At 43.0% G+C, this 19,499-nt stretch overlaps 1 long non-coding RNA gene across 1 annotated transcript; it reads left to right on the plus strand.

The window, feature by feature from the left end:
* The first annotated feature begins 13,524 nt into the window (after positions 1 to 13,524).
* On the plus strand, positions 13,525 to 18,462 carry LOC125106636 (uncharacterized). The gene is made up of 3 exons (XR_007129382.1): positions 13,525 to 14,742; positions 14,982 to 15,032; positions 16,332 to 18,462. It is a non-coding gene; the product is annotated as an uncharacterized LOC125106636 (long non-coding RNA).
* Positions 18,463 to 19,499: the final 1,037 nt, after the last annotated feature.

The raw sequence follows: 19,499 nt of genomic DNA on the forward strand, positions 1-19,499 counted from the left end.
AGAAGATCAACTGATAGGTACTTAGATTAGAAAATAACATTGAAAGAGCACACGTGATTCAAAGGAGCAGGCTTCTGGCGATGAGATGAGAATGACTACTGTGGCATGTCAAGAGGATAGAGATCTGCATGAACATTTATCACTCTGAAAACCGAAGCAGCCCAGATATACTCAAAAGAAGTCTTAAGAAAACCCCATTCCCTCACATAAATTGCAGAACACAGAGGTTAGACACATTCTCATAAGGGAATATCTTTTAGAGTTTTCACAACTCAAAAATATGTTCGGGGCGCCTGGGTGGCTCAGTGGGTTAAGCCTCTGCCTTCAGCTCAGGTCATGGTCCCAGGGTCCTGGGATCGAGCCCCGCATCGGGCTCTCTGCTCAGCGGGGAGCCTGCTTCTCCATCTCTCTCTGCCTGCCTCTCTGCCTATTTGTGATCTCTCTCTCTATCAAATAATAAATAAAATCTTTAAAAAAATGTTCAAGGAGATAAATGACATAATTATTGTCTTTTATGTCAGCAATTTGCAAACTTTAGAATGCATCAGAATCCCGTGGAGGGCTTGTTACCACACAGACTGATGGACCCCATCTCTAGAACTTCTAGTTCCCTAGGTGTGGACTAGAAGAACCTGAAGACCTTGGACTGGAGAATTTGCACTGGCTTCGGAACTACACTTAGAGAATCTTAGCTCTACAGTATTCTAAAAGAGAAGGAAAAAAGTGGGTAATGGTAAAAGTAGCAGGAATTTAGGGTGGGAAGGATAGCGATATTTCTATTTATTTTCTTAGAATTTGTGATAACCGTAAAAGGACACCCATTTACCTTTAGGAAGGAATGTTGCAGAAGTTCATAAAAAGACAGGCAGGTTTAGGTAGCACAAGACTTGGAGAGGAAAGATGGACTGAGAAAGTTGGAAAGCTGGAACATCTAGTTTCTGATGGTATCATTGCAAATAATGACGCCAGTGAGAGAGGAAGTTAAATAATTTAAATGGGATTCTCAAAAGCTAGGATTTCAAAAGTGCATGATAGAAAGGTAAAACCATGGTGATTGTAAGATGAGCCACAGGTCTGTTTGCTAGTGTAATAGAGCTAAAATCCAAATTGAGCTGAAGTTTGAAAGAAAAGAGAAAGTACAGCCCAAACAGCTTTGCAATGAACAGTTAATAGTACAGAAAAAGCAGCAAGCCAAATTATTCTTGTTTTCATTGTTGTCGTTTTTGCCTTGAACATAGCTTTTTGTATTTTTGAGAGGAAGCGATTATTAGATAGCACCTAACATCTCTTAATGCCGTAACATTTCCTGGCTTCCAGCAAGAGCTAATAAAGAAAATTTCAAAACAGTATCACAGATCTTTAAGAAGCCATGGCCGTTTTGCTAGCAATATGATGATGTCGTGAGTAGATTAAAACTATTGTGTCTTATTTCCAAGATTCATACCCTTTATTTCATTTTCCCCTCTTACTGCTGAGTCAGTGCTTTCCAAAACAGCACTTAACCACAGTGATAAGAGTGGGCATACCTGGCCAATTCCTAGATTTTGATGAGAGATTTTTATTATCTCATCATTCATTGTAATAGTTTATTATTTTTAATAAGGTTTCTTTACGTATTTAGCTATTTTTCCCCATTTGGTCTATTTTTGTCCATTGTCAATGAATGTGACTTTTTAAATCTTGCTACCATAAAGTTATCTAATATACAGACTTAGATGGTGAGTGAGCCGACCAAAGGTTTTTCATTTGAACACATCCAGATGCTTAACTGAGAGAAGATGAGCTATGATACCGTCTAAACATATGTCTCAAAGCTTTTTAAGGGCTGTTACGTGGAAGAGGAATCAGTCTTATTCTAAAAAGCCCCCGAATGGAATGGGAGCTGTAGAGCAGAAGCTTCAACAATATGGATTTTAGTTGCACATAGGAATTTTTCTAGAAGTCACTACTGTCCAGGATGGACAGTTTCTGGAGACTGACTTTCTGGCTATCAGAAGTATTGGGTAGAAATTGCTATCTTTCTCCCCACATCACTGTCCTCCCCAAGAGAGGGGCGTAATTCCCCGATTGGAGAAAAGTCAGGAGTCTAGTAGGCATTTATGTTCTATATTTCTGTGTGCAACAGGTAACATGTCCAGGGTTGCCTTCAACGGTACAAGGCAGGCCTCTCCCTCAGAGGGCTGGGCAAGTGTCCGTTTTACACACCCAATCCTCCCCATGTATATCACAAGGCCTATGCCTGGGTCTATCCCCCACTACCACCTAGCTTTGCCTCTGTAAAGCTAATATTTTGATCCCTGTATTCCTTCTTATGTGTGTTCTGATCATTAATTCCAATGTAGAGGGGGTGGGGACAGGTGGTTCTCCCCATCAACATGCAATTCTCAGACACCTGATGGGTGTCCTACAACTCAATTCTGATACTGCCTATCCAGAGAGAGTGTCAGATCCTGCAGGCTAAGTGCTCAGTCCTACAAGAATGCCCCCTCCCTTAGACCCCGGCTGTAGGCCCAGGCTTCTCCCTGTTCTTCTGACCAACCGGCTACGGATTGGAGGTTCTAGCAACCACCTCCAACTCAGGATGCCAACTGCAAGTCTAGGCTGTTACCTACACTTACTGGCTATCGATCACAGGTTCCAAAGACCCCTTTCTTGGGTTTGTTTAATTTGCTAGAGTGGCTCACAGAACGCAGAGAAATATTTTACTATGGATCACTGATTTGTTCTAAAAGGATATACATTTAGAAACAGGCAGATGGAAGAGATGCACAGAGACAGGTATGGGGAATGCTCTCGGAGCGCGCCACTGTCCCTGAATCTCCACCTGTTCACAGCCTGGGAGCTCTCTTGACCTGGTCCTTCCCGGTTTTAATGAAAGTTTCATTACATAAGCATAGTTACTAAATCATTGGTCATTGGTGATTGAATTCAACCTGCAGCCCCTCTCCAGTCTTCAGAGGTCACGGGGAGAGGTAGGACTGAAAGTTCCAACCCTTAAATGGATGGTTGGTTCCCCAGTTGCCAGTCTCCATCAATAGGGGTTTTCCAAAAATCACCTCATTACCATAACAAAACATACAGATCGCTCTCATCACTTAGAAGAGTCCAAGGGTTTTAGGAGCTCTATGCCAGGAACAGGGATGAAGGCCAAATATCTATTTCTTATCCTAAGTCACCCAGTCACACTCCTTTTATTTCCCAACAGGTTCAGAACTCAGAGGGAAGAGAGAGTAAATTAATTAGCACCGTGAAGTCCCAACGTTGTGAGTACAATAGAAAAGAGTTAAGCCTTGAATATGGTGATGTAACCTACAGTTAATTTCAGCCCTACAGTTGTATGACTCAGTAACGACTGTTCAATCTCATCCCCTTCTCTCAAGCAAGAAAGCCCAGAGGTGTGCAGGAGTCACTGTATGGCCTTTCCCAGAAGGATGACCCAAATCAGCTTTAAAAAACACGTTTCAGATTTGCTTTTTTTCCCTCTAAGATGATATTCAGGTCCAGCAAACAAAAGGTCTCTTCTTAGAGCAGGAAAGACCAACCATCGCAGAAGAGAGAAACCTGTGGATGGACTGAATTAAATTCTGTTTTTCAAGTTTTCTTTGTAATAGAATCTATGTTTTTACTACAGGAAGAAGTCTTAGATATAAAAGAAATGAAAGGAAGGGAGGAAAGATACCCATGAAAAAAAAAACACAAAAAATTCACTAGTACTTCTTGTTCTGTTTCTCTGAAGGTCACAATTACAGATACTTTGATAAAGACATCCTCTTTAATGCTTGTGGTCTTTTCACATTATGGGGAAGAGACAGTTGGCACTGTTGAGTCAGAGTTGTCACCTTACCTTGAAATGTAGCAGAAGGTAGGATGTTGGGGAAACAGAAGAAAAGGGTTTTCATTTTCCCCAAGGCCAACGTCACCGTTTTTTTTTTCTTTTTCTTTTTTTTTTTTTTTATCACTTTTCCAACCACACCTGTGTGTGTCCTCCATACTTTGCATCTTGATTTTCATGCTTGCTGTTAGGAAGCAATCCTCTGGTTTAAAAATGTGTGTTTTAAAATGTGAGAGTATGGGGCACCTGGGTGGCTCAGTGGGTTAAAGCCTCTGCCTTCAGCTCAGGTCATGATCCCAGGGTCCTGGGATCGAGCCCTGTATCGGGCTTTCTGCTCAGCGGGGAGCCTGCTTTCCTCCTCTCTCTCTCTGCCTGCCTTTCTGCCTACTTGTGATCTCTGTCTGTCAAATAAATAAATAAAATCTTTAAAATATAAAATAAAATAAGCAAATAAAATAAAATGTGAAAGTATACTGTGGGGAAATCATTATTGGAGTTATTAGACTAGAAAAAGAACTTGATATGCATCCGGCACTCAAGTAGGATCATAAATAAACCACTGAAAATAATAATCTGTCATTGGGTTTGTAGTTAAATATATAAGATATGACAAGAGATAATTTCTTGAAATCTTTATTGCAAGAGACATGTTTATATAAGATACTAAATAGTATGTGTATGGCTAGTACACAAATCCCTAGAGCTTAGAAATAAATTACCTTTGGAAATGAAAATTACCAAGGGACTTCAAGCCCGCATAGAGGTCAAACCGACAATGATTGCCATAAACCTTTGGGAGAATCTGGCAATACATGTCTAGCGAGGATAATGTGTGTAAGAAGTGAGCAGAGCTCCCTTGAATGTAATTTTAAAAAATTAAGTCTGATAAATTTTTGGTTGCCTGTTGAAAGAATGTGCTAACAGGAGGAAGATTGTCTCCAGGATTTCCTAAAGGGAGCCCACAGAACAAGACTTGCTTATCCAAGGAGAGGGTCCTTCATCTGCCCCACCTGCGTGCTTCCTTTGTGGGTGAGGATGGTTACAGATGATACTGTAGGAACCATCTCCAGGTAACTTGGCCACTGGTTGGCCTTGCCTTTCTCCTCCTGGGTTCCAAATGTCTCTCTTCTAGATGCTTCTCTCATTATCTGTCCCTTAAAAGGGAATGAGAAGTAGGTCCTCAGAAGTAGAAGAGGTCATAAGGGCATCTAGGTCGTGATCTGAAACGGTGGTGTCCCGACACATTGGTAGGTCTTTACCCATGTTAAGGAAAGTACCAAATAATGAGTACAAAGATCCCAGCACTCACCAGTTCCCTAAATTAGACCAAAGCTATCCTTAGAACTTCCCTTTGATGGACCTGTATGTGGCTATTCTTCTGACAGAAAAGTAAGTGAAAGCTCAGCTAGTTCCCATTTCTGGAAGTCTGTCTGGGGTGTATTTCGGTGGATTGCGTGTGTGTCATGATAGATGCATCTGTAACCATGAGCTGCACCTGGGCTTCCTTCTTCCCATTGTCCCCTTTGTGTACCTCATACCCACTTGCAAGTCCCCTCTCTATATTCAGCCCAGAGCTGAATCATATACACAGTGCAAGTAAGTTACTACTCATGATGATGAAATCCCGGATAGTTGGAATGTGTGCACATTGTCTTAAAATAGCAATAGCAGTAGGGGCCATTTTAATAACGTCAGAAGCAATTCAAAGACTCACAGCCTGCCCACCTGGAGCACTGAAAAGTAGAGTACTCAGCTCTCTTCTCTTACTTCCTAAATGTTTCCACCACTTCTGTCTTTGAAGTTTTAAACATTAGATCAAAAGGCTTCCAACTCTATATTGTCTATAAGAAGCCCACTTTAAATGCAAGGACACGTACAGACGAGCAGTACATGGGTGGAGAAGAGTATACCATGCCGACATTAACTGAAAGAAACCAGGAGTAGCTGTCTTAATTTCAGACGGAGTGGACTCCAAAGCAAGGAAAGTTATCAGGACAAAGAAGGAATGATGAAGAGGTCAGTTCTCCAAGATGTAACAATTCTTTTTTTTTAATATTTTATTTATTTATTTGACAGACAGAGATCACAAGTAGGCAGAGAGGCAGGCAGAGAGAGAGGAGGAAGCAGGCTCCCCGCTGAGCAGAGAGCCCGATACAGGGCTCGATCCCAGGACCCTGGGATCATGACCTGAGCCGAAGGCAGAGGCTTTAACCCACTGAGCCACCCAGGCACCCCAAGATGTAACAATTCTTAATGTGCATGCCCCAATAGTAGCATCAAAACTATGTGAGCCACAGTGGGTTAAGGCCTCTGCCCTTTCTCAGAAGTGGACAGAAGGGAAGTGCAGGCAGAAAACCAGCAAGGACCTGGCTGAACTTAATGACACCTTCGGTCAGTTGGGTGTACTGGATGTGTAGACCACTTCATTCGACGAGAGCAGAATACACATTTTTCTCAAGCTCACATGAAGTATTTACCAAGATAGATCCTGTTATAGGCCATAAAACACATCTTTACACATTAAAAAGAATAGAAATCATACAATGCTGATCTTACACCATAATGGAATCAAGCTAGAAATCAGTAACAGAAAGATAACTGGAAATCCCCCCAAAATATGTGAAGATTAAGCCACACACTTCTAAATGGCACAGAGTTGAAAGGAGAAATTTCAAAATATTCTGAACCAAGTAAAAATGGAAACACAACCTATCAAAATTTGTGGGATGCAAAGAACACAGTGTTTTGAGAGAAGTTTACAATACTGAGTGAATATATTAGAAAAGAAGAAAGATCTAAAATCAGCCATGTAAGTTTCTGCCTTAGGGATGTCAATAAAGGAGAGCAACTTAAAGCTAACATAAGCAGAAGGGGGAAAAATGGTAAGAATTAGAGCAGATGCCGATGAAGTTTGAACCAGGAAATCAGTGAACACAAAAGCTCGTTCTTTGAAAAGATCAATAAAATCAATAAGCTTCTAGCCAGGCTAAGAAAAAAAAGAGAGCAGACAAAAATTCAATATCAGAAATGGAAGGGGACATCACTACCAACATGAACAGTAAGAGGATAATAAAGGAATGCTAAGAACAACTCAATGTCCACAAATTTTATGCCCACTTCCTTGAAAGACATAACCCGTCAAGACTCACACTTAAGGGACGCCTGGGTGGCTCAGTTGGTTAAGCGGCTGCCTTCGGCTCAGGTCATGATCCCAGTGTCCTGGGATTGAGTCCCACATCGGGCTCCTTGCTCGGCAGGGAGCCTGCTTCTCCCTCTGACTCTGCCTGCCTCTCTGTCTGCCTGTGCTCGCTCACTCTCTCTCCCTCTGTCTCTGACAAATAAATAAATAAATAAATAAATCTTAAAAAAAAAAAAAGACTCACACTTAAAAAAGTATATTTACTTTACATACAAACCAGCAATCACACTTGTTGGTATTGACACAAAAGTGTTTATGTGCACACAAAAACACGCACAAAAAATATTTTGTAGCAGCTTGATTTATAATCGCCAAAACTTAGAAGCAACCAAAATGTCCACCAGTAGGTGGTCCATCCAGATAATGGAATATTATTCAGTACTAAAAAGAAATGAGCTAACAAGCCATGAAAAGATGTGGAAGAACCTTCAAAGGAATATTACTAAATGAAAGAGGCCAATCTGAGAAGGCTCATACTGTATGATTCCAGCTATATGACATTCTGGAAAAGGCAAAACTATGGAGACAGTAGAAACATCAGTGGTTTCCCGGGGTTGGGGTAGGAACAGGATGAAATGGGCAGAGCACAGAAGACCCCTAGGACAGTGAAACTACTCTGTATGGTACTATAGTGGTAGCTACATGTCTTTATTCATTTGTCCGAATCTATTGAATGCTCCAGTATATTTTTAGGGTTTATCTCCCGCTCTCTGTGGCTCACGTGTCTTATGAGGTCTTCCCGCAGACCTGCCATTTCTTGCTTATCTGGCCTGATCAGCAAAATATGTTGGCTAACTGACAATCACCATCACCATCACTGTCATCTAACTGACCATCATCACCATCACCATCACCATCATTGTCATAAGCATGGGAGGTTCTGCAGAATGTCTCAGCCACTCAGATCTCTTCATGAATTATAACAGGTAGCAGGAGAGTTAACACGGCCCTGGGGCAAAACAGTAAATGTGGATCGTTGTCTCATAACTAGTCCTGATTGAATTGGAAACAACTCACTGGCCACTTGCTAAGCCCCCGAGGCCGCCTTAATCTGCTCAGGCAAAAATACCGTATTTATTATGGCAGCTGCAACTGGGGCTTCTATGTGGTTGACTTAACGGAAGTCTCCTATCATTTCTCAGGATCTGCATGATGTTTTCCAAGGTCAGACTAGTGAATTTAAAAGAAATACGATGTGCACACCCACCCTGCATCATTTACATCAGTGGTCCACAAATTTTGGCCCGTGGGCCAGATCTGACCTACTGCCCTTTTCATATAGCCAGCGAGCTAAAGATGGTTTTTACATTTTTAAATGGCTGGGACAAAATCAAAAGAATATTTTAGGACACATGGAAATTATATGAAACTCACATTTCAGTGTCTATAAGTAAAGTTTTATTCGAACTCAGAAATGTTATTTCATTGACATATTTTCCATAGCTGCTTTTTGCTGTTATAGCAAAGACAAGCGTTGTGCTAGATAGAGACCGAATGGCCTACAAAACCTAAAATATTTACCAACTCCTGCTTTAGATCCTTAAGCAGGACATTTTTCTTTGCTGTCCTTCCCATTCCCTGGGCCGTGGTATTGTTTTCTACCTTAATCCGGGAAGAGAGAGCTTCACAAACTTTTTTCCACCTTTCCCACAATAATAGCCCTCATGTATATAGGCCAAGGAACCAAGGTGGGGACTATGCCAGTTCCCAAGTACATCAATTTCAAGTGCACATTCAGCTGGGAAAATGGGTCGCTGGGTGGGTCCATGAAGGTGGACTTTGGTCAGGACTCCATTTATTATCTGTTCTCTTATACCCCAACTTGCACAAGGGGGCATGGTCACTCTTCAGGGCTCCAGGTGTCCATGTCAACAAGAATCCTCAAATTTTTTTGGTATTTCTCTTTCCCTAGTGCAGTTGCCTAAGTAAAGGGCCATAGGTCCCTTGGGTAAAGGACTGGGGAATTATTATTATGTGTACTTGCGGAGGTGTTGCCTTTTTCCTGGGGAATAAGCCTCCTCATCTGTTGATGGGTCCTGGGTGTGATAACTGGCTCATGTCTGGAAATTGGGCAAAGAATGATGAATTTTTATGAGGATGACCTCCCTCAGCCACCCGGTCAATCATCCTTCAGTTCTTCCAATGTTTACAAACTGAGTAGTACCCTTGCTGGCTGCCCAGCTGGGCTTTTTCATAGCAATGGGGGGCTCTGTAATAGAAGCCAGGTGCCAGCCCTTACTCACCAGAAGGCAAGGGGAAAGGGTTTGGGATGAGGAGGCACAATGGTCACAATAAGGAGCAGGGTGGACGGACAGGCAGCCATGCAAGTGAAGGCTGCGAGTGAAGGCTGACCTGAAGACTCATAGAGAGGGTTCCTGGAATATGACATCCCTAGGGGGAAAAGCCCTGGCAGGATTATGCTGCTTCTCAACCCTAGGTAGAGAGTAATGGCTGGGGGGTAAGGGGGGGACATAGGGAAATGATTCTGTGCTGTGGAGAAAAGGTGTTTGTATTGTCTTAAAACAAGGGGAGATGCTAGCTGGGCAGAGTTTTCAGTGTTCTCCTCCCTTTTATTGACTCAGGAGAGCCCTTTTGTAAGTTACTAGGGAATTTCTCTGGCTTTCAGTTCCCTATTAAATGCCCACAGGCTTTTATTTGTTCTTTGTAAAAAAATCAGTGGAACCTAAGAATAGCCATTTGTTATGGTCTGGGTGTTTATCTGCCATACCCCCAAATTCATATGTTGGAATCCTCACCCCAAAGGGGATGATATTAGGAGGTGGAGCCTTTGGGAGGTGACTGGGTCATGAGGGAGTGCTCATGAATGGGGTTAGTGTCTGTATAAAGACCCCAGAGAGCTCCCCTGCCCTTCTGTCATGTGAGAACCCAGCGAGAAGATGGCTGTTGAGGAGCCAGGAAGTGGGTTCTCATCAGAACCCAATCCTTCCAGCACCTTGATCTTGGACTTACCAACCTCCAGAACTGTGAGAAAGCAATTCCTATTCTTTATAAGGCACGCAGCCAGTGGCATTTTGTGCTAGTAGCTCGAATGGACTTAGACACCATCTCATTGTCCTTACAGCTCTTACTTCCTTGAACTTCTCAAACACTGGCCGCCTCATGGCCAGTGAGGCCATTCACCCGGACAGCACTCTAAAGTTACAGCTCTCCTCAAGTCCGTTTAGGTTTGCTGACTTTTCTCAGCCTTGCCGTGTTTTCAGCTGGCTGTGTTATCAGATGTCCCATTTCCACTGAAACCCCTGCACTAATTTCCTGAGCACAAGCAGCCTAGGTTTTACCTCTTGTTCCCGCATCCTATCTTCCCTGGTATCTCTGCTTTGAGTTTCTATTTACAGAGGCCAAAGCTTCATTACATTTTAAAAATTCATGGCAATATGTTTGGTCCCAGGACTTATTCGTGACGGTGCAATATTTTTCTTGGATAATTTTATTTTCTTCCCTTTTTTCTTGGTATGACTTGGTATGGATCTGTGTTGGAAACATTTTTCATTTTTTGTCAAAATTTCAGTGAGTCAAGTCCTTTTTAAACAAGACCTTTGCAGGAGGCTTGGGTAGGGAATATCCTGGGGTCGTGGTCCGAAGTAGCACGGGGAGTGTGTGTTGGCGTCTGTTCTTTTCTTTTAACCTGTATTTCTCTCCGTCAGCAGCTGTAAGGTGCTCACAGTTGCAGTTTCTTCCCTCCATCCTTCTTCAGTTACAGACAGCTTCCTGCAAAAGTGCTTCTCCTCCGCCACCCCACTTCCTCTGCTGCTCCTGTGTTTCATTTCAACCGGTTCGAAAAAGGAATATTGGTGTTGCTCGTAGGTGTAAGCTGCTTACTCTGGAGAGCTGTGTTCTTTTGGCATCTGGGGTGGTGGGCTGCCAGGAGCTGTTTATCCTTGACTGCATTTAGCAACCCTTCCCCAGAGTCCAGAGTCAGAAATGCGTTCTTCGTAAAGATGGAATCTGCAGTTCTATTTCTGACCCATCTGAGGCTTTAGGTAGACATCTGAGAAGATAAAAGAGCAGCATCAACTGTGCCTTTCCCTTTTAAAACTGGAGGGCTTGTTCAGCCTTGGCTTTGATATTCAGTGTTAGATAAAGTTCCTAGTTTCTGAACCATGATACTGATCTTGGATGAATTTCTAAGAAACTGGGCTCAGAAATTCCAAGATGGAACTCAATAAAATCTAAGGAGGCATCCAAGAATTATAAGTCCTCCTTCAGGTTTAGAAATGAAACATGACCTCAGACTTAAAAAACTTTTTTGCTATAGAGACACAGTATGTTGTAGTGAGCTTGGTCTCTGTGTGTCTTTGATGAGTGATGTAAGGCATAGAGTTAAAGAGAACAGGTTTGGGAGTCAGGGAGCTCTGGGTTCCTATATTTAGAACCTGGGGCAAATAATTTCTCTTGGCCACCATTTCTTCAGCCCCATAAGTGGGGCTGATGATAGCTACCTTCCAGGGCTCTTATGATGAATAAATTAAGATAATATATGCAAATCACTCTGCTCAGAGCCAGCTACATAGGAAGTGCCAGATAAATGGCATCCCTTATCCCTGCCAGAGCGGGAAGAACGTGAGCATTCCAATGGAATGTGGAGATGAAACTGTAAAGTAACATAAACTGTAGAGCACAGGAGGCATATCTGTCCTGCTCTTTGATAAATTGCCTTCCGGTCAGGAGGCAGCTTAATCCAATAAAAAGTGTGCTAACCTTCAACAGAGTCCTACAGACCTGGGCTCTCACCACAGTCCAGCCAGTTACTAACTGTAACTTCAGCACATGACTTGGCCTCTTGGAGAGGTTCATAGCAACACCTGTCTTCTTGGGGTATTTCAAGATCAAAAAGAGATGATTTACGTTAAAATTCCCAGGATAGGTGAGCACTGGCTCTCTATGGTTCTATGGATGTCTTACCTCCATGCTGGGCCATCATCACTCCTCTCTGCAGTGCTTTTCTCCACAAAGGAAGAGCATAACTTAAAAGGGTTACTAATCCCTCGAAACCCTCTGATCATAGATAAACTCATTTCCCGATCCTGCCACGTAAGCCATTGATCTGGTTTTGATGACCCGATCACACACTGAGGACCACATTAAGGTTGTCACTCAAAGCTGTACTCATGATCAAAGTTCTGGAGCAAGGCTTGCTTCTGCCCACGCACTGTGGGGATGGCACCAAACAACATGATGGAGAAGATAACAGACCCCCACCGAGTCACTGGCTCACAGATTAAGCTCTTGATCTGGCTGCTTGAAGAATGGGAACCTCAGTGTTGGAAAGTGATAAAGACAGTTCATTCTTGTTGTTGTTGTTGTTTTGAAGATTTTATTTATTTATTTTGGAGATAGTGAAGGGGTTGGGGAAAGTGAGGAGGAGAGGGACAAGCAGACTCCATGCTGAGCACAGAGCTCGAAATGGGGCTTGATCCCACCACCCTGAGATCATGACCTGAGTCACAATTGAGAGTGGAAAAAGTAACTGACTGAGCCACCCTGGCCCCCTGACAATTCATAGTTTTATTGACTGTTTTAGGTGAATGCATATGGAAACTCAGCATCTAAAAAATACCCACATGAAAGTCATAAAATGTGCACAAAAATTGTTATGTTTTTTTAAAAAGTAAATTTCTTATTAAAAGAGTGAGTTTTCAACAAATAAACACAATTAAAAACTTGTGAAAAATCTAGTTGAACAAACAGAACATCAGTTGGTAGAAAATAAATTTAATATTGCTTTTTAAACGGTGCCTGCGTGGCTCAGTTGCGTTAAGTGTCTAACTCTTAGTTTCAGATCAGATCATGATCTCAGGGTCCTGAGATCGAGCCCTGCATTGGGCTCCACGCTCAGCACGGAGTCTGCTTGTCCCTCTGCCTCTGCTCCTCCCCCAGCACTTGCTCTCTCCCTCTCTCAGATAAATTAAAATCTTTTTCTAAAATTTGTTTTTTAATTCAGAAAATTCTACAAACCTGTAAAATCTCTTACTGGGAGAACATACAAACAAGCAAAAAATATAAATAAAGAGCTACTGTGATCCCACCTATCTGGAGAAACTCAGATTGGCAAATAACCCTTAGATGCTTTCTCTGTATTCTATATTTACCTATTTTTAAAACAAAAATGGGATCCTTCCTTATAAATTGTCACCCAACATATTTGAATTTTACTGAGTCTTTTTTACTGACTACGTACTTTGTTTCTAGATTGTCACTGTTACAAACTCTGCGGAGCAGAAATAGCTGTAGAGAATGACTTGAGGAAAAAGGCAGGGGAAAAAAAGTTTCTACAAAATGGACAAAACTGCTTAGAGATACATAGACATCCGCAGAAGTCATCCTCTGTGGTAGACCAAAGGTATCACTACACATCCAGTCCCTGGGGACTGTTATTATTTTAATTTTTTTTAGAGAGGGAAAGAGAGAGCGTGTGCACCTGCGCTCGAGTCGGGGGAGGGGCAGACAGAGAGACTCCTCAAGCTGATTCCGTGCTGATGGTGGAGCCCTATACAGGGGTCGGTCAGCCTCACAACCCTCAGATCATGATCTGAGCAGAAACCAAGAGTGGGGCACTTAACCGACCGTACCACCCAGGTGCCCCTGGGAGTTATTATTTTTGGTCAAATTATAATTTTGATCAAACTGTCAGTTTACCAACTGTTTCCTTCCGGTGCACCCAGGCCCTTGTTTCCTCACCTGCTGGCCTCCCCCATCGCTGGTGTCCTGTGTGCTGTGTTGCCAGCCAGCCCAAGCATCTCCCTCGTCTCCCGTGTTTCTAGAACATCTGCCCTGCTGATCTCTAGTTTTCGATGAACTCTACCATCCGCTTTCTGCCCTCCTGCCCTGCGGCCTGCTGAACGCTGCTCTCCATCCTGGACTATCCTCCCTGCCCCTATCTTCCACCCCAAGACAAGCCTCTTATCTTGTCCCTCTTCCGAGTCCCCACAATTTAATTATCCTGCCTGCTCGTTGCATAGCCCAGGCTATACTCCTCGATCCCATGAAGACGCAGATTCTCAGTTTGTAAAATAAAGGTCATATCAGTTAATTTTGACAGGAGTGGAAGAAAGAATGAAGTTTCTAATACACTCGGCAATGGGAAAGAGGGAAAGAAGATTTCTTTGACCTCCTCAACAACGGAGGTGATCACGTCTGTGGTCTATAAGCCAAAAAGCTGTCTGTAAATGTGTGTTGTCATGATTGGGACATGCACAGAACTCTGGTCAGAAGTAAACCAGGCATGTCTGGCCAATTAGGGAGGCTTGGGAGACAGCACATCCACTCGGAGGGTCCTGAGAACTCCATATCTCGGACTCAGGGTTCCTGTGCACCCTCCCATGCCTCGATCGGGATGGAGAGACCCAGCCCAGACTCTGTGTTTGTTTTCAGGGCCCTTCCCCTGCTCAGAGCTTGGTAGAGAGCCAGAGACTATCAGAGGCCCTCTGTAGGGTCATTTTCTTTCTGAAATGTTCAATGAACATCCTGTGTCATCAATGACTTCCACTCTCCTTGTCTAGGAACTACATTTTACATCGGCCTGAGAGCTTAGCCCAAGACTCCTTTTCCTCTTGGTGCCGCTGAGAGAGAACAGTCTCCAATAAGGGGTGGCCGGCTGTGCCGCTGGCCAACTGTGCCCATGACAAAGTCATTTCACCTCATGAAGGGTCATCTGGAAAAGGGATAACGCCCCTGACCTTGAACAACACAGGTTTGAACTGCGTGGGTTCACTTACACGTGGATTTTTTTTTCCCGATAAATACAGTACAGTACTGTAAATGTATTTTCTATTCCTTGTGATTTTTATTTATTTATTCATTAAAAGTGATCTCTGCACCCAACATGGAGCTCGAACTCACGGCCCCGAGATTAAGAGTCGCTTGCTCTACTGACTGAGTCAGCCAGGCGTTCCTTTTATGATTTTCTTAATAATGTTTTGTTTTCTCTAGCTTGCTTCACTGGAAGAACGAACACAGCCTCTAATACATACAACCCACAAGGTGGGTGTTAATCGACTGGTTATGTGATCCGTAAGGCTTCTAGTCACTAGGAGGCTATATGAAGTTAAGTTTTCTGGGAGTCAGAAGTGACATGCGGATTTCCGACTTGTGCGGGGTGAGGGTGGGGTTGGCGCCCCTCCCCCCTACGCTGTTCAGGGCCTACTGTATACAACCTCACAGAATTGTCAAAGTGTTACCCAAGTAAAAGCCAGTCCCCCCCTTCCCCTCCCTGGTTTACATAAACAAAATGAATTTTTAAAGCCTTACATAACATTTGTATCAAAAAGAAAAACAAGAACAAAATAGAAAATACCTGTGAGAGTCTGAAAGTGAAAATGACAAATCCAAACCCATGGGATTTAGCCACATATTCCTAAGATCATGATTTTAAGTGATCATATTAATTAAAGAGTTAGAATAAACAAAGTGGATCAAGCACCCATACAAGAAGGTAGAAATACAACAAAATATAGCTTAGAAAAGCAGAAGGATGTAATGAATAAAGATAAAAGCCTAAAATGATGGTGTTTTACAACAGAAAAATATAGAATTATATTTGTTTGAAAGCAAATAGGTAAGCTGTTGGTTCAACAAGATAACAAGAAGAAAATAAAAATATACCAAGTATGGAATCAAGGCAAATAGCTCCAGACACAGAGGAAAGGAAAGTTATATTAGAAGAAAACTTTGTTGAGTTTTATCAAGTATGTCAGAAAATCTGGACCAAGGAGTTAATTTGGAAGACAGTATAATTTCTTAAAATGGGCTTTAGACAAGTTATGAAATTTAAATAGACCAACTATCAGAGGAGAAATCAGAAAGAAGACCGAAGTCCTACTGTCCAAAACAGCAAGTCCACAGGGGAACCCTTAGGGCCATCGAGTCCTGATGTGCTGTTCCAGGGCATAGAAAATGAAGGGAGGCTTGCTTCAAATTTCTTGTATGAGCCAGCACAGTAGTGATACCTATTAAATATATCCCAAATAAAACTATGTCATTCTCACTTAAGATTGTCAAAGTCAAAAATCCTAAATAAAATATAGTATGGCATTAGCATCCTCATTAGTATGAGGAGAGATCCTTAGTCCTAGGGTAAGTCCATTCCCAGAGGTGCGGCGATCAGCCCCAGCAAGAAAGGAAACACTCTGGCAGTAAGACAAACATGCTGAGGGCTGGAATGCTCACTCCGTTATTTTGAAGGAACCAATCCTGGTTTGGGAGGGTTCATTTCCAGGGTTGGCTTGGAGACCCAAGTTTGTGGGGGTCAGCTTCATCTTATGATTTTTTTTAATTTGACAGAGAGTCAACTGTGGCATCCGAAGACTTGTCCAAAGACATTGCTGCTTCTAGGAGCCTATGGTCAACCAGGTAGCATTTCAGCCTAGCAGAAGGAAAAGCAGGTAGGAAACATGAACCAGACATACTGAAGACTGCTAGAGGTAGGTAACATAACTAGGAAGAAATGCTCAGGGCTCGAACAAGGATTTGTACAACTCTAGGGAACACACCCTTCCCAGAGGCAGGAGGATGTGCAAGGACTGGGAGGCAGTCACACTGAATTCTCAGTAGAAGGAACTTTGGTCTAGACACACAGGCAATGACTCAGCCCTGCAGGAGATTAGGATCTCATTGGAGAGAGACAAGGTAGATGTGGGGCTCTCTGCACCCCCAGTCTGTGGCAGGAGGTGGGTAGACCAGATTGTAGGAGACAGCCCTCTTCCCTGGGAGGGTGGGACATCAGAGATCTGGTGAACAGATGAAATAGATGTGAACAGATTTATTTGTCCAGGGCCTGGGTGAATTTTGAGAAGAAAACCCAAGCTGGGCCCGTGATGGTCTGTGTACCCGTCAGGGCAGCCCACCAGCCGGCCAGCCAGCTGTTCTCTCCAGTCTCCTTCTTCTTACTCTCTCCTTTTCTTATTTGCCAGTCTGTTATCTATTTGAATGCAACTATAGGACCATGAAGCTACCATATGAATAAGCAAGCCTGTGTGATGTCTTAGTCTGTCCTCCTGTCAGAAGAGGAAGGGAGCCCTCCAGGATCTCTTTCATAAGGACATCAAGCCTGTTCATGGGGGCTCGCACTCTCATGACCTCCTCACATCCCGGGGGGCCCACCTCCTAATAATGTCACTGAGAATGGGATTCAACATGTGAATCTCGGGAGGACACAAGCATTCCATCTATAGCACCTGGTATTTTCCAGGCTATGTTAGAAGGAGCAAACCCTGTAGAAATCATTTGGATATCACTGAAATCCCATTGAGTGCCCAGAGTGAAAACTGAGACAGACCGTGAGCACAGAATGAGAGTGACCTGCCACTGGAGATGAGGGCCTGGAAATGAGGAAGCACATCTTCCCATCCCACGTCCTACAAAACCGGCACCAACAAGGAAGCCAAGAGAGGCAGATTTCTACAAGGAAATAGATTGTTAACCGACTATGGTTAACCAACTCTTCCTGTTGTTTGACGAGTACTAAATCCATGATCCGGAATCCGGCTCACTATTTGCTTCTACAACGGGCATTCTACTTACTCCCCTTCCCCTTAATCCTCATGTAACATGGTGGAAAATTACATTTATCAGGTAATCCCCATAAAGATGGTTTGAGAAAGAAGCAGTGAGAGTGTCTTAGCCCAAGCTGCTGTAACAAAATATCACAGACATTGATTTTTTTTTTGGTCACAATTCCAGAGCTGTAAGTCTGAGTTCAAAGTGTTAGCAGATCTGGTTGCTGGTGAAAGGGCTCGCTTGGTGGTCGGTAGGCGGCTGCCATCTTGCTGTATGACGGAGAGAGAGCTCTGACCCCTTTCTCTTCATATAAGCATATTACTCCCATCTGGGTGCCCCTGCCTCCTGACCTGATCTAAACCTAACTGCCTCCCAAAGATCCTACTTCCTAACAGCAACACACTGGCAGATAAGTCTTCAACACCTGCCTCTGGGGACACACCAACATGTAGTCTCTAACATAGTGAGCAAAGAACCACACTTCTCAGGGGCTCAGAAAACTTCTGGAAGCTGCCTTTTCGGGAGTGAGGGAGAAGGAGGAAGCCTGGGCTGGCTCAGCTGCTGTCTGTGTCCTCGAGTGTGGTGTGGGGCAGGTGTGGGGGCTGAAGTCCCATGGAGGTTTCCAGTAGGGAGACAGAGCCAAGAGTAACCCGGTGGTGAGAGAGGACAAGATTGTAGCCTGCTCTCTCACAGGAACCACAGAGGGGATGGGGAGTGACGTCCATACTAGAGTCTGAGAAACTGAGAATCACCGTGTAGAATATGGCAGCCGTCTGCCCTTCAAAGAAAGATACACTAACGATCTACTTTTTTTTTTCCCCGTTGAAGTTTCTAGAGGCAGGTGCACTAGCCTTCTTTCCAAGGACACTTGAAAAGATGTAATTTCTGTTTCAGGATACAAAGCTTACTATATTAGATCCACCGTAATAAATTTATAATATATTAGTAATATATTACTAATTATATTACTATTACTATATACTATTACTATTTTATTAGTAATATATCATTAATATATTATTAATTTAATATTAATATATTATCAACATATATTATCTAATATACTGAATATTAACTATATTACTATATTAATAACCTATCTAATATTAAATTTATATATATAATTAATATGATAGACTATATTTTTAGGTCTTGTCTATCCTCTTTTACCTCCTGTGGCCTTAGTCTGGCAAAGACCACCAATTATTTCTAACTATTTATTCTTTTTATATCTCCTACAGTGTTTGCTATGAATAATGAAGTTATGATATTTGGTGCATAGATGCTCCTATTTTTTTCCTCTTGTGAATTGCAACTCTCAGGATTATAAAAAAAATCTTTTGAGCAATGCTTTTTGCCCTGAAATCAGTAAATTCGTGATCCCTGACTTCTTTATGTTTGTGTGTTCCTGGCCCTCGCTCGACTCTGCGGTCGTGTGTCTGTGTTTGATCACTGGAAAGGTTTGGTTCTTGTCCTGGGGTCTGTGATCATAAGGACGATGTTACCTGATGTCCTCAATCGTCCGTTTCTTTAGTGTCAGTTATCCAACTCCCTCTCATATTTCTTTCTTTTCTCCCTTTCCCTAATCCCCAGACTTTAGCTGATTATATGTCTTCTTATATGATCCTTTATGGGAAGATGTGTATTTTGAGCCCTGTTATCTGATTTGTTAGCTCGAAATATTTTTACGCCTCCTTATGGAGGTGAAAAATCATATTTACAGGAAATCCCATTTCCCGTTTGCTCCCACTTTTTTGTTGCATCGTTTTTAAGTCGTGGGGCTTCATCCCACGCACGTTCTCTCCGCGGGGTTCTCCGAGCCCCCATCCGCTGGCGACTGGCAGCAGGTGTCCCGCACCTGCCGCCCTCGGTGACCTACTCTCCGCTCTGTGCTTAGACATGCACGGCTCTGAGTGAACGCGAACGGAGGCTCGGAGGGGTTCTGGGCCCTCT

This window comes from Lutra lutra, chromosome 8 (genome assembly GCF_902655055.1).
Source record: "Lutra lutra chromosome 8, mLutLut1.2, whole genome shotgun sequence".
NCBI classification, from domain to species: Eukaryota; Metazoa; Chordata; class Mammalia; order Carnivora; family Mustelidae; genus Lutra; species Lutra lutra.